Source organism: Amborella trichopoda, chromosome 1 (assembly GCF_054954075.1).
Source record: "Amborella trichopoda isolate Santa Cruz 75 chromosome 1, AtrichopodaSantaCruz75HAP2 v2.0, whole genome shotgun sequence".
In the NCBI taxonomy this organism is placed as follows: Eukaryota; Viridiplantae; Streptophyta; class Magnoliopsida; order Amborellales; family Amborellaceae; genus Amborella; species Amborella trichopoda.
This window is the reverse complement of record NC_142336.1, coordinates 17,856,197-17,871,196: the sequence shown is the minus strand read 5'-3', so window position 1 is coordinate 17,871,196 and position 15,000 is coordinate 17,856,197. Positions and strand designations below refer to the sequence as shown.

The 15,000-nt window shown below is 59.5% G+C and overlaps 1 pseudogene; it reads right to left on the bottom strand.

Annotated features, from left to right (window-relative positions):
- The window catches only part of LOC148783644 (uncharacterized), a 20,916-nt pseudogene that overhangs the window by 5,885 nt on the left and 31 nt on the right, over nt 1-15,000 (bottom strand).

Below are 15,000 nucleotides of genomic sequence, written 5' to 3'. Positions count from 1 at the left end.
TCAAGTTGCCTTCGATGGACCCGTCTCGAGCCGCCCCTCCCCGAGTCCCGTCGTCCGTCCACCCGCGGCCCACTCGGGCTAGCCGGAGGCACTCGCGGCACGGTGGGACTCGACGCCCAACTCGATTCCCCTTCAGACATACCGCGTGGGTCTGCCCTAGCACACCCCGGTGCCCCTTCAGGCATACTACGTGGGTCTGCCCAGCCAGTCAGGCTGTACTCCTTCGCGACGCCTTTTGCCTTGACAATCACCTCGGTGCCCAACTTGCAAACTACGTGGGTGTGTCTTGATGGGGCAACCCGTAAGCCTCCGCGGCACCGTGTGCCTAGGCGCTCACCGCGGAGCCCTCAACCCATACGGTAATGTTGCGCCCTTCCTCAGCAGACTTGTGGTCCCTCGATGCGTTTCGCCGAGGCAAACAGCTTAGTGCTCACCACGCATACTGCATGGGTGTGCCTTGCCTCGACTGACTTGTATGTCGTGGACGCATTGTGCCCAGGCGCTCGGCTTAGTGCTCACCACCCATACTGCGCGGGTGTTCTCATCTCGGGCAACCTGGAGGCCATTGTTGCGTTGTGCCTAGGCACACACCTTGGTGCACGTATGGCATATTGCTTGGGTGTGCCTAGCTCGGCGACTGACAGGCCCTCGCGATGCCGTGTACCTAGGTGCACACCTCGGTGTCCACCAGGCAAACTGTGCTGGTGTACCTTGCTCGGGCTACGCTTATGCCATCGTTGCACCATGTGCCTAGGTGCACACCATGGAGCCCTCAACCCATGCTACGTGGTTTTGCCTAGCTCGTTCATCCCACCGGCCCTGGAGCCTCCTTGCCTTCAACCTTGCGTGTGGTGGTGATGCACTCCAAGATGCAACATTGTGCACTGAGGTGGTTTGGGTCGTGTTGAGGCCAAATATATGCTAGTTTGACCCCCAACAGGTGTCACTCATGAATGTCTGTTGTTTTAAGCCATGAAACATAATTGGGAAGGGTGGGAAACAGGTTGGGACGAGGCTGAGGTATGTGATTTGTGCTAGGCATGCTGCCTAGATGTGCTCTGTTAAGTCGCACAGCTCGTCGCCACGTGCATAGGAGCACACCTCGCTGCCCACCTGGCAAACTGCGTGGTTGTGCCTTGTTCGGGCAACCTGCAAGCCATCACGTCGCCGTGTGCCTAGGCGCACACGATGAAGAGCTCAACCCAAACTACGTAAGGTTGCCTTGTTCGGGCCGACCTATGGACCCTAGATGCGCTGTTCCATGACGCACACCTCAGTGCCCACCTGGCATACCTCGCCGGTGTTCTCAGCTCAGGCAACCCGTTGGCCTTCATCCCACCGAGAGCCTAGGTACACACCTCGGTGACCACCAGGCAAACTGCGTGGGTGTGCCTAGCCAGTCAGCCCGTACTCCTTCGCGATGCCTTTTGCCTAGCGGCACACCTTGGTGCCCTTCAGGCAAACTGCGTGGGTGTGCCTTGATGGGGCAACCCGTATGCCTCCGTGGCACGGAAGGCAAACTGCGTGGGTGTGCCTTGATGGGGCAACCCGTATGCCTCCGTGGCACCTTGTGCCTAAGCACACACCGCGGATCCCTCAACCCATACTGCAATGTTGTGCCTTACGTCAGTAGACTTGTGGTCCCTCGTTGCGTTGCGCCGAGGCAAACAGCTTAGTGCTCACCACGCATACTGCATGGGTGTGCATTGCCTCGGCTGACTTGTATGCCGTGGACGCATTGTGCCCAGGCGCTGTGCGTAGTGCTCACCACCCATGCCGATTGGGTGTTCTCATCTCGGGCAACCTGGAGCCCATTGTTGCGTTCTGCCTAGCCACACACCATAGTGCACACATGGCATACTGCTTGGGTGTGCTTAGCTCGGCGACCGGCAGGACCTCCCGACGTCGTGTACCTAGGTTCACACCTCGGTGTCCACCAGGCAAACTGTGCAGGTCTGCCTTGCTCGGGCTACGCGAATGCCATCTTGGCACCGTGTGCCTAGGTGCACACCATGGAGCTTTCAACCCATCTTGCGTGGGTTTGCCTAGCTCGTTCGTCCCACCTGCCCTCTAGGCTCCCTGCCTTCAACCTTGCGTGTGGTGGTGATGCACTCCAGGATGCAACATTGTGCACTGAGGTGGCTTGGGTCGTGTTGAGGCCAAATGTATGCTAGTTTGACCCCCACCAGAAGTCACTCAGGAATGTCTGGTGTTTTAAGCTATGAAACATAATTGGGAAGGGTGGGCAACAGGTTGGGACGAGGCTGAGGTATGTGATTTGAGCTAGGCGTGCTGCCAATGCGTGGGTGTGTCCTTCTCTTGCTTACCTGTGGACCCTCGATGCGCTCTGTCAAGTCGCACAGCTCGTCGCCACGTGCATAAGAGCACACCTCGCTGCCCCCCTGGCAAACTGCGTGGTTGTGCCTTGCTCGGGCAAACCTCAAGCCATCACGTCGCCGTGTGCCTAGGCACACACGATGAAGCCCTCAACCTAAACTTCGTGGGGTTGCCTTGTTCGGGCTGACCTATGGACCCTAGATGCGCTGTTCCATGACGCACACCTCAGTGCCCACCTGGCATACCTCGCGGGTGTTTTCAGCTCAGGCAACCCGTTGGCCTTCATCCCACCGAGGGCCTAGGCACACACCTCGGTGACCACCAGGCATACTGAGTGGGTGTGCCTGGCCGGTCAGCCCGTACTCCTTCGCGATGCCTTTTGCCTTGGCGCACACCTTGGTGCCCACCTGGCGAACTGCGTGGGTGAGCCTTGCTGGGGCAACCCGTATGCCTCCGCGGCACCCTGTGCCTAGGCACACACCACGGATCCCTCAACCCATACTGCAATGTTGTGCCTCACGTCAGCAGACTTGTGGTCCCTCGATGCGTTGCGCCAAGGCAAACAGCTTAGTGCTCACCACGCATACTGCCTGGGTGTGCCTTGCCTCGGCTGACTTGTATGCCGGGTACGCATTGTGCCCAGGCGCTCGGCTCGGTGCTCACCACCCATACCGAGCGGGTGTTCTCATCTCGGGCAACCTGGAGCCCATCGTTGCGTTGTGCCTAGCCACACACCTTAGTGCACACATGGCATACTGCTTGGGTGTGCTTAGCTCGGCGACCGGCAGGCCCTCTCGATGCCGTGTACCTAGGTGCACACCTCGGTGTCCACCAGGCAAACTGTGCAGGTGTGCCTTGCTCGGGCTACGCGAATGCCATCTTGGCACCGTGTGCCTAGGTGCACACCATGGAGCTTTCAACCCATCTTGCGTGGGTTTGCCTAGCTCGTTCGTCCCACCTGCCCTCTAGGCTCCCTGCCTTCAACCTTGCGTGTGGTGGTGATGCACTCCAGGATGCAACATTGTGCACTGAGGTGGCTTGGGTCGTGTTGAGGCCAAATGTATGCTAGTTTGACCCCCACCAGAAGTCACTCAGGAATGTCTGGTGTTTTAAGCTATGAAACATAATTGGGAAGGGTGGGCAACAGGTTGGGACGAGGCTGAGGTATGTGATTTGAGCTAGGCGTGCTGCCAATGCGTGGGTGTGTCCTTCTCTGGCTTACCTGTGGACCCTCGATGCGCTCTGTCAAGTCGCACAGCTCGTCCCCACGTGCATAAGAGCACACCTCGCTGCCCCCCTGGCAAACTGCGTGGTTGTGCCTTGCTCGGGCAAACTTCAAGCCATCACGTCGCCGTGTGCCTAGGCACACACGATGAAGCCCCCAACCTAAACTTCGTGGGGTTGCCTTGTTCGGGCTGACCTATGGACCCTAGATGCGCTGTTCCATGACGCACACCTCAGTGCCCACCTGGCATACCTCGCGGGTGTTTTCAGCTCAGGCAACCCGTTGGCCTTCATCCCACCGAGGGCCTAGGCACACACCTCGGTGACCACCAGGCATACTGAGTGGGTGTGCCTGGCCGGTCAGCCCGTACTCCTTCGCGATGCCTTTTGCCTTGGCGCACACCTTGGTGCCCACCTGGCGAACTGCGTGGGTGAGCCTTGCTGGGGCAACCCGTATGCCTCCGCGGCACCCTGTGCCTAGGCACACACCACGGATCCCTCAACCCATACTGCAATGTTGTGCCTCACGTCAGCAGACTTGTGGTCCCTCGATGCGTTGCGCCAAGGCAAACAGCTTAGTGCTCACCACGCCTACTGCCTGGGTGTGCCTTGCCTCGGCTGACTTGTATGCCGGGTACGCATTGTGCCCAGGCGCTCGGCTCGGTGCTCACCACCCATACCGAGCGGGTGTTCTCATCTCGGGCAACCTGGAGCCCATCGTTGCGTTGTGCCTAGCCACACACCTTAGTGCACACATGGCATACTGCTTGGGTGTGCTTAGCTCGGCGACCGGCAGGCCCTCTCGATGCCGTGTACCTAGGTGCACACCTCGGTGTCCACCAGGCAAACTGTGCAGGTGTGCCTTGCTCGGGCTACGCGAATGCCATCTTGGCACCGTGTGCCTAGGTGCACACCATGGAGCTTTCAACCCATCTTGCGTGGGTTTGCCTAGCTCGTTCGTCCCACCTGCCCTCTAGGCTCCCTGCCTTCAACCTTGCGTGTGGTGGTGATGCACTCCAGGATGCAACATTGTGCACTGAGGTGGCTTGGGTCGTGTTGAGGCCAAATGTATGCTAGTTTGACCCCCACCAGAAGTCACTCAGGAATGTCTGGTGTTTTAAGCTATGAAACATAATTGGGAAGGGTGGGCAACAGGTTGGGACGAGGCTGAGGTATGTGATTTGAGCTAGGCGTGCTGCCAATGCGTGGGTGTGTCCTTCTCTGGCTTACCTGTGGACCCTCGATGCGCTCTGTCAAGTCGCACAGCTCGTCCCCACGTGCATAAGAGCACACCTCGCTGCCCCCCTGGCAAACTGCGTGGTTGTGCCTTGCTCGGGCAAACTTCAAGCCATCACGTCGCCGTGTGCCTAGGCACACACGATGAAGCCCCCAACCTAAACTTCGTGGGGTTGCCTTGTTCGGGCTGACCTATGGACCCTAGATGCGCTGTCCCATGACGCACACCTCAGTGCCCACCTGGCATACCTCGCGGGTGTTTTCAGCTCAGGCAACCCGTTGGCCTTCATCCCACCGAGGGCCTAGGCACACACCTCGGTGACCACCAGGCATACTGAGTGGGTGTGCCTGGCCGGTCAGCCCGTACTCCTTCGCGATGCCTTTTGCCTTGGCGCACACCTTGGTGCCCACCTGGCGAACTGCGTGGGTGAGCCTTGCTGGGGCAACCCGTATGCCTCCGCGGCACCCTGTGCCTAGGCACACACCACGGATCCCTCAACCCATACTGCAATGTTGTGCCTCACGTCAGCAGACTTGTGGTCCCTCGATGCGTTGCGCCAAGGCAAACAGCTTAGTGCTCACCACGCATACTGCCTGGGTGTGCCTTGCCTCGGCTGACTTGTATGCCGGGTACGCATTGTGCCCAGGCGCTCGGCTCGGTGCTCACCACCCATACCGAGCGGGTGTTCTCATCTCGGGCAACCTGGAGCCCATCGTTGCGTTGTGCCTAGCCACACACCTTAGTGCACACATGGCATACTGCTTGGGTGTGCTTAGCTCGGCGACCGGCAGGCCCTCTCGATGCCGTGTACCTAGGTGCACACCTCGGTGTCCACCAGGCAAACTGTGCAGGTGTGCCTTGCTCGGGCTACGCGAATGCCATCTTGGCACCGTGTGCCTAGGTGCACACCATGGAGCTTTCAACCCATCTTGCGTGGGTTTGCCTAGCTCGTTCGTCCCACCTGCCCTCTAGGCTCCCTGCCTTCAACCTTGCGTGTGGTGGTGATGCACTCCAGGATGCAACATTGTGCACTGAGGTGGCTTGGGTCTTGTTGAGGCCAAATGTATGCTAGTTTGACCCCCACCAGAAGTCACTCAGGAAAGTCTGGCGTTTTAAGCTATGAAACATAATTGGGAAGGGTGGGCAACAGGTTGGGACGAGGCTGAGGTATGTGATTTGAGCTAGGCGTGCTGCCAATGCGTGGGTGTGTCCTTCTCTGGCTTACCTGTGGACCCTCGATGCGCTCTGTCAAGTCGCACAGCTCGTCCCCACGTGCATAAGAGCACACCTCGCTGCCCCCCTGGCAAACTGCGTGGTTGTGCCTTGCTCGCGCAAACTTCAAGCCATCACGTCGCCGTGTGCCTAGGCACACACGATGAAGCCCCCAACCTAAACTTCGTGGGGTTGCCTTGTTCGGGCTGACCTATGGACCCTAGATGCGCTGTTCCATGACGCACACCTCAGTGCCCACCTGGCATACCTCGCGGGTGTTTTCAGCTCAGGCAACCCGTTGGCCTTCATCCCACCGAGGGCCTAGGCACACACCTCGGTGACCACCAGGCATACTGAGTGGGTGTGCCTGGCCGGTCAGCCCGTACTCCTTCGCGATGCCTATTGCCTTGGCGCACACCTTGGTGCCCACCTGGCGAACTGCGTGGGTGAGCCTTGCTGGGGCAACCCGTATGCCTCCGCGGCACCCTGTGCCTAGGCACACACCACGGATCCCTTAACCCATACTGCAATGTTGTGCCTCACGTCAGCAGACTTGTGGTCCCTCGATGCGTTGCGCCAAGGCAAACAGCTTAGTGCTCACCACGCATACTGCCTGGGTGTGCCTTGCCTCGGCTGACTTGTATGCCGGGTACGCATTGTGCCCAGGCGCTCGGCTCGGTGCTCACCACCCATACCGAGCGGGTGTTCTCATCTCGGGCAACCTGGAGCCCATCGTTGCGTTGTGCCTAGCCACACACCTTAGTGCACACATGGCATACTGCTTGGGTGTGCTTAGCTCGGCGACCGGCAGGCCCTCTCGATGCCGTGTACCTAGGTGCACACCTCGGTGTCCACCAGGCAAACTGTGCAGGTGTGCCTTGCTCGGGCTACGCGAATGCCATCTTGGCACCGTGTGCCTAGGTGCACACCATGGAGCTTTCAACCCATCTTGCGTGGGTTTGCCTAGCTCGTTCGTCCCACCTGCCCTCTAGGCTCCCTGCCTTCAACCTTGCGTGTGGTGGTGATGCACTCCAGGATGCAACATTGTGCACTGAGGTGGCTTGGGTCGTGTTGAGGCCAAATGTATGCTAGTTTGACCCCCACCAGAAGTCACTCAGGAAAGTCTGGTGTTTTAAGCTATGAAACATAATTGGGAAGGGTGGGCAACAGGTTGGGACGAGGCTGAGGTATGTGATTTGAGCTAGGCGTGCTGCCAAAGCGTGGGTCTGGCCCGCTCTGGCTTACCTGTGGACCCTCGATGCGCTCTGTCAAGTCGCACAGCTCGTTGCCCACCTGGCAAACTGCGTGGTTGTGCCTTGCTCGGGCAACCTGCAAGCCATCACGTCGTCGTGTGCCTAGGCGCTCACGATGAAGCCCTCCACCCAAACTTCGTGGGGTTGCCTTGTTCGGGCTGACCTATGGACCCTAGATGCGTTGTTCCATGACGCACACCTCAGTGCCCACCTGGCATACCTCGCGGGTGTTCTCAGCTCAGGCAAACCGTTGGCCTTCATCCCACCGAGGGCCTAAGCACACACCTCGGTGACCACCAGGCACACTGTGTGGGTGTGCCTAGGCGGTCAGCCCGTACTCCTTCGCGATGCCTAGGCGCACACCTTGGTGCCCACCCGGCGAATGGCGTGGGTGTGCCTTGATGGGGCAACCCGTATGCCTTTGCGGCACCTTGTGCCTCGACGCACACCGCGGATCCCTCAACCCACACAGCAATGTTGTGCCTTACGTCAGCAGACTTGTGGTCCTTCGATGCGTTGCGCCGAGGCAAACAGCTTAGTGCTCACCACGCATACTGCATGGGTTTGCCTTGCCTCGGCTGACTCTTATGCCGTGGACGCATTGTGCCCAGGCGCTCGGCTTTAGTGCTCACCACCCATACCGAGCGGGTGTTCTCATCTCGAGCAACCTGGATCCCTTCGTTGCGTTGTGCCTAGCCACACACCTTAGTGCACACATGGCATACTGCTTGGGTGTGCTTAGCTCGGCGACCGGCAGGCCCTCCCGATGCCGTGTACCTAGGTGCACACCTCGGTGTCCACCAGGCAAACTGTGCAGGTGTGCCTTGCTCGGGCTACGCGAATGCCATCTTGGCACCGTGTGCCTAGGTGCACACCATGGAGCCTTCAACCCATGTTGCGTTGGTTTGCCTAGCCCGTTCGTCCCACCCCCCCTCGAGGCTCCCTGCCTTCAACCTTGCTTGTGGTGGTGATGCACTCCAGGATGCAACGTTGTGCACTGAGTTGGCTTGGGTCGTGTTGAGGCCAAACGTATGCTAGTTTGACCCCCAACGGGTGTCACTCAGGAATGTCTGGTGTTTTAAGCCGTGAAACATAATTGGGAAGGGTGGGCAAACAGGTTGGGACGAGGCTGAGGTATGTGATTTGTGCTTGGCGTGCTGCCAAAGCATGGGTGCGGCCTGCTTTGGCTTTACCGTGGACCCACGATGCGCTCTGTCATGTCGCACAGCTCGACGCCACGTGCCTAGGAGCACACCTAGCTGCCCACCAGGCAAACTGCGTGGTTGTGCCTTGCTCGGGGAACCCGCAAGCCATCACGTCGCCGTGTGCCTAGGCGCAATGGACGAAGCCCTCAACCCATACTGCGTGGGGTTGCCTTGTTCGGGCTGACCCGTGGACCCTAGATGCCTTGTTCCATGGCTCACACCTCGGTGCTCTCCTGGCATACCTCGCGGGTGTTCCCAGCTCAGGCAAACCGTTGGCCTTCATCCCACCGAGGGCCTAGGCACACACCACGGTGACCACCAGGCACACTGCGTGGGTGTGCCTAGGCGGTCAGCCCGTACTCCTTCGCGATGCCTAGGCGCACACCTTGGTGCCCACCTGGCGAATGGCGTGGGTGTGCCTTCATGGGGCAACCCGTATGCCTCCGCCGCACCTTGTGCCTCGGCGCACACCGCGGATCCCTCGACCCATACTGCAATGCTGTGCCTCACGTCAGCAGACTTGTGGTCCCTCGATGCGTTGCGCCGAGGCAAACAGCTTAGTGCTCACCACACGTACTGCATGGGTGTGCCTTGCCTCGGCTGACTTGTATGCCGTGGACGCATTGTGCCCAGGCGCTCGGCTCAGTGCTCACCACCCATACCGAGCGGGTGTTCTCATCTCGGGCAACCTGGAGCCCATCGTTCCGTTGTGCCTAGCCACACACCTTAGTCCACACATGGCATACTTGCTTGGGTGTGCTTAGCTCGGCGACCGGCAGGCCCTCTCGATGCCGTGTACCTAGGTGCACACCTCGGTGTACACCAGGCAAACTGTGCAGGTGTGCCTTGCTCTGGCTACGCGAACGCCATCTTGGCACCGTGTGCCTAGGTGCACACCATGGAGCCTTCAACCCATGTTGCGTTGGTTTGCCTAGCCCGTTCGTCCCACCCCCCCTCGAGGCTCCCTGCCTTCAACCTTGCTTGTGGTGGTGATGCACTCCAGGATGCAACGTTGTGCACCGAGTTGGCTTGGGTCGTGTTGAGGCCAAACGTATGCTAGTTTGACCCCCAACGGGTGTCACTCAGGAATGCCTGGTGTTTTAAGCCATGAAACATAATTGGGAAGGGTGGGCAAACAGGTCGGGACGAGGCTGAGGTATGTGATTTGTGCTTGGCGTGCTGCCAAAGCATGGGTGCGGCCTGCTTTGGCTTTACCGTGGACCCACGATGCGCTCCGTCATGTCGCACAGCTCGACGCCACGTGCCTAGGAGCACACCTAGCTGCCCACCAGTCAAACTGCGTGGTTGTGCCTTGCTCGTGCAACCCGCAAGGCATCACGTCGCCGTGTGCCTAGTCGCACACGACGAAGCTCTCAACCCATACTGCGTGGGGTGGCCTTGTTCGGGCTGACCCGTGGACCCTAGATGCCTTGTTCCATGGCTCACACCTCGGTGCTCTCCTGGCATACCTCGCGGGTGTTCCCGGCTCAGGCAAACTGTTGGCCTTCATCCCACCGTGGGTCTAAGCACACACCTCGGTGCCCACCAGGCATACCGCGTGGGTTTTCCCAGCCGGTCAGCCCGTACTATCGCGACGCCTTTTGCCTTTGCGAACACCTCGGTGCCCAATTGGCAAACTTCGTGGGTGTGTCTTGATGGGGCATCCCGTGTGCCTTCGCGGCACCGTGTGCCTTGGCCCACACAGCGGAGCCCTCAACCCATACTGCAATGTTGTGCCTTACCTCAGCAGACTTGTGGTCCCTCGATGCGTTGTGCCGAGGCAAACAGCTTAGTGCTCACAACGCATACTGCGCGGGTGTGCCTTGCCTCGGCTGACTTGTGGACCGTCAACGCGTTGGGCACAAGCGCCGAGCTAAGTGTTCACCACCCATACCGCGCGGGAGTTCTTATCTCGGGCAACCTGGAGCCTATTGTTGCGTTGTGCCTAGCCACACACCATAGTTCACACGTCTTACTGCTTGGGTGTGTTTAGCTCGGCGACCGGCAGGCCCTCTCGATGCCGTGTACCTAGGTGCACACCTCGTTGTCCACCAGGCAAACTGTGCAGGTGTGCCTTGCTCGGGCTACGCGAATGCCATCGTGGCACCGTTTGCCTAGGTGCACACCATGGAGCCTTCAACCCATGTTGCGTGGGTTTGCCTAGCTCGTTCATCCTACCTGCCATCGAGGCTCCCTGCCTTCAACCTTGCGCGTGGTGGTGATGCACTGTATGATGCAATATTGTGCACTGAAGTGGCTTGGGTAGTGATGAGGCCAACTGTATGCCAGTATGACCCCCAACAGGTGTCACTCAGGAATATCTGGTGCTTTAAGCCATGAAACATAATTGGGAAGGGTGGGAAACAGGTTGGGACGAGGCTGAGGTATGTGATTTGTGCTAGGCATGCTGCGAAAGCGTGGTTGTGGCCTGTTTTGGCTTGACCGTGGACCCACGATGCGCTCTGTCATGTCGCACAGCTCGACGCCACGTGCCTAGGAGCACACCTAGCTGCCCACCAGGAAAACTGCGTGGTTGTGCCTTGCTCGGGCAAGCCGCAAGCCATCACGTCGCCGTGTGCCTAGGCTTACACGACGAGGCCCACAACCCGTACTGCGTTGGGTTGCCTTGCTCTGGCCGACCCATGCACCCTAGACGCGCTATGCCGTGGCGCACACCTCGTTGCCCGGGTGGCATACCTCGCGGGTGTTCCCAGCTCAGGCAACCCGTTGGCCTTCATCCCACCGTGGGCGTAGGCACACACCTCGGTGCCCACCATGCATACTGCGTGGGTGTGCCTAGCCGGTCAGCCCGTACTCCTTCGCGATGCCATATGCCTAGGCGCACACCTCGGTGCCCACCTGGCAAACTGCGTGGGTGTGTCTTGATAGGGCAACCCCTACGCCTCCGCGGCACCGTGTGCCTAGGCGCACACCGCGGAGCCCTCAACCCATACTGCAATGTTGTGCCTTACCACGGCAGACTTGTGGTCCCTCGATGCATTGTGTCGAGTCAAACAGCTTATTGATCACCACGCATACTGCACGTGTGTGCCTCGCCTCGGTTGACTTGTGGACCGTCGACGCTTTGTGCCTAGTCGCACAACTTAGTGCTCACCACCCATACCGCGCGGGTGTTCCCTGCTCTGGCAAGCTCGAGCCCATTGTTGCGTTGTGCCTAGCCACACGCCTTGGTGCACACATGTCATACTCCTTGGGTGTGCTTAGCTCGGCGACCGGCAGGTCCTCGCCATGTCGTGTACCTAGGTGCACAGCTCGGTGTCCGGTAAACTGGGCAGGTGCGCCTTACTCGGGCCACGCGTTTGCCATCGTGGCGCCTTGTGCCTAGGTGCACACAATGGAGCCCTCATCCCATGCTGCGTGGGTTTTGCCTAGCTCGTTCATCCCACCGGCCCTCGAGGTTCCTTGCCTTCAACCTTGCGTGTGGTGGTGATGCACTCTAGGATGCAACATTGTTCACTGAAGCGGCTTGGGTCGTGATGTGGCCAAATGTATGCTAGTTTGACCCCCAACAGGTGTCCCTCAGGAATGTCTGGTGTTTTAAGCCATGAAACATTATTGGGAAGGGTGGGAAACGACAGGTTGGGACGAGGCTGAGGTATGTGATTTGCGCTAGGCTTGATGCTAAAGCGTGGGTGTGGCCTGCTCTGGCTTACCCGTGGACCCTCTATGCGCTCTGTCATGTCGCACAGCTCGACCCCAAGTGCCTTAGGAGAAAACCTCGCTGCCCACCAGGCAAACTGCGTGGTTGTGCCTTTCTCGGGCAACCCGCAAGCCATCACGTCGCCGTGTGCCTAGGCGTACACGACGAAGCCCTCAACCCATACTGCGTTGGGTTGCCTTGCTCTGGCCGACCCATGCACCCTAGACGCGCTATTCCATGGCGCACACCTCGGTGCCCACGTGGCATACCTCGCGGGTGTTCCCAGCGCAGGCAACCCGTTGGCCTTCATCCCACCTCGGGCCTAGGCACCCACCTCGGTTCCGACCAGGCATACTGCGTGGGTGTGCCTAGCGGGTCAGCCCGTACTCCTTCGCGACGCCCTTTGCCTAGGCGCACACCTCGGTGCCCACCTGGCAAACTGCGCGGGTGTGTCTTGATAGGGCGACCCGTACGCCTCCGCGGCACCGTGTGCCTATGCGCACACCGCGGAGCCCTCAACCCATACTGCAATGTTGTGCCTTACCTCGGCAGATTTGTGGTCCCTCCATGCATTGTGCCGAGGCAAACAGCTTATTGCTCACCACGCATACTGCACGTGTGTGCCTCGCCTCGGCTGACTTGTGGACCGTCGACCCATTTTGCCTAGGCGCACATGTTAGTGCTCACCACCCATACCGCGCGGGTGTTCCCAGCTCCGGCAACCTGGAGCCCATTGTTGCGTTGTGCATAGGCACACCGCTTGGTGCACACATGGCATACTGCTTGGGTGTGCCTTGCTCGGCGCCCGATAGGCCCTCGCGATGCCGTGTACTTAGGTGCACACCTCCGTGCCCACCAGGCAAACTGTGCTGTTGTGCCTTGCTCGGGCTACGAGTAGAGGCCAACGTGGCACAGTGTGCCCAGGTGCACACCATGGAGCCCTCAACCCATGCTGCGTGGGTTTGCCTTGCTCATTCATCCCACCGGCCCTCGAGGGTTCCCTGCCTTCAACCTTGAGTGTGGTGGTGATGCACCCTAGGATGCAACATTATGCACTGAAGTGGCTGGGGTCGTGATGAGGCCAAATGTATGCCAGTTTGACCCCCAACAGGTATTGCTCAGGAATGTCCGGTGTTTTAAGCCATGAAACATAATTGGGAAGGGTGGGCAACAGGTTGGGACGAGGCTGAGTTATGTGATTTGTGTTAGGCGTGCTGCCAAAGCGTGGTTGTGGGCTGCTCTGGCTTACCCGTGGACCCTCGATGCGCTCAGTCAAGTCGCACAGCTCGACGCCACGTGCCTAGGAGCACACCTCGCTACCCACCAGGCAAACTGCGTGGTTTGGCCTTGCTCGGGCAACCCGCAAGCCATCACGTCGCCGTGGTGCCTAGGCGCACACGACGAAGCTCTCAACCCATACTGCGTGGGGTTGCCTTGCTCGGGCTGACCCGTGGACCCTAGATGCGCTGTTCCAAGGCGCACACCTCGGTGCCCACCTGGCATTCCTCGTGGGTGTTCCCAGCTCAGGCAACCCGTTGGCCTTCATCCCACCGTGGGCCTAGGCACGCACCTCGGTGCCCACCAGGCATACTGCGTGGGTGTGCCTAGCCGGTCAGCCCGTTCTCCTTCGCGACCCCGTTTGCCTAGGCGCATACCTCGGTGTCCACCTTGCAAACTGCGTGGGTGTGACTTGATGGGGCAACCCTCACGCCTCCGCGGCGCCGTGGTCCTAGGCGCACACCGCGGAGCCCTCATCCCATACTCCAATGGTTTTCCTTACCTCGGCTGACTTGTGGTCCCTCGATGCGTTGTGCCGAGGCACATAACTTAGTGCTCACGACGCATACTGCACGGGTGTGCCTCGTCTCGGCGTACTTGTGGACCGTTGATGCATTGTGCCTAGGCGCACAGCTTAATGCTCGCCACCCATACCGCGCGGGTGTTCCCAGCTCGGGCAACTTGGAGGCCCTTGTTTCGTTGTGCCTAGGCACCCACCTGCGAGCACACCAGGCGTACATTTTGGGTGTCCCTATCTCGGCGACCGGCAGGGCTTCACGATGCCGTGTACCTAGGTGCACACCTCGGCGTCCACCAGCAAAACTGTGCGGGTTTGCCTTGCTCGGGCTACGCGTAGGCCAACGTGGCACCGTGTGCCTAGGTGCACACAATGGGGCCCTCAACATATGCTGCGTGGGTTTGCATTGCTCGTTCATCCCGCCGGCCCTCGAGGCTCCTTGCCTTCAACCTTTCGTGTGGTGGTGAGGCACCCAAGGATGCAACATTGTGCATTTAGGTGGTATGGGTCGTGATGAGGCCAGATGTGGGTTAGTTTGACACCCAACAGGTGTCACTCAGGAATGTCAGGTGTTTTAAGCCATGAAACATAATTGGGAAGGTTGGGCACCAGGTTGGGACGAGGCTGAGGTACGTGATTTGGGTAAGGCGTCATGCCAACGCGTCGGTGTGGGCCTGCTTTGGCTGACCCGTAGACCATCGATGTGTTCTGCCTAGTCGCACACCTCGGTGCTCGCCACCCATGCCACGTGGTTGTGCCAAGCTCGTTCAACCCGTTGGCACTCACAGCGAGGTGCCTAGGCGCGCTACTCGTTTCCCTCCAGGCTCATACTGCTTGGTTGTGCTTTTCCTGGGATGACTCGTGGACACTCCATGCGCTGTGCTTAGGCGCACACCTCTGTGCTCACCACTCAGCCGTCAACCCTTTCAGCGTGGGTGTGCCTACCCTTACTGCGTGGGTGCTTCCAGCTCGTTCAGCTCTGTAGGCACTCGTGGCGCTGTGCCTAGTTAGCCAGATAGGTGCTCACCTGGCATACTGCTTGGGTCTGCCTTTCTCGCCCACCAGTGGGCTCTCGT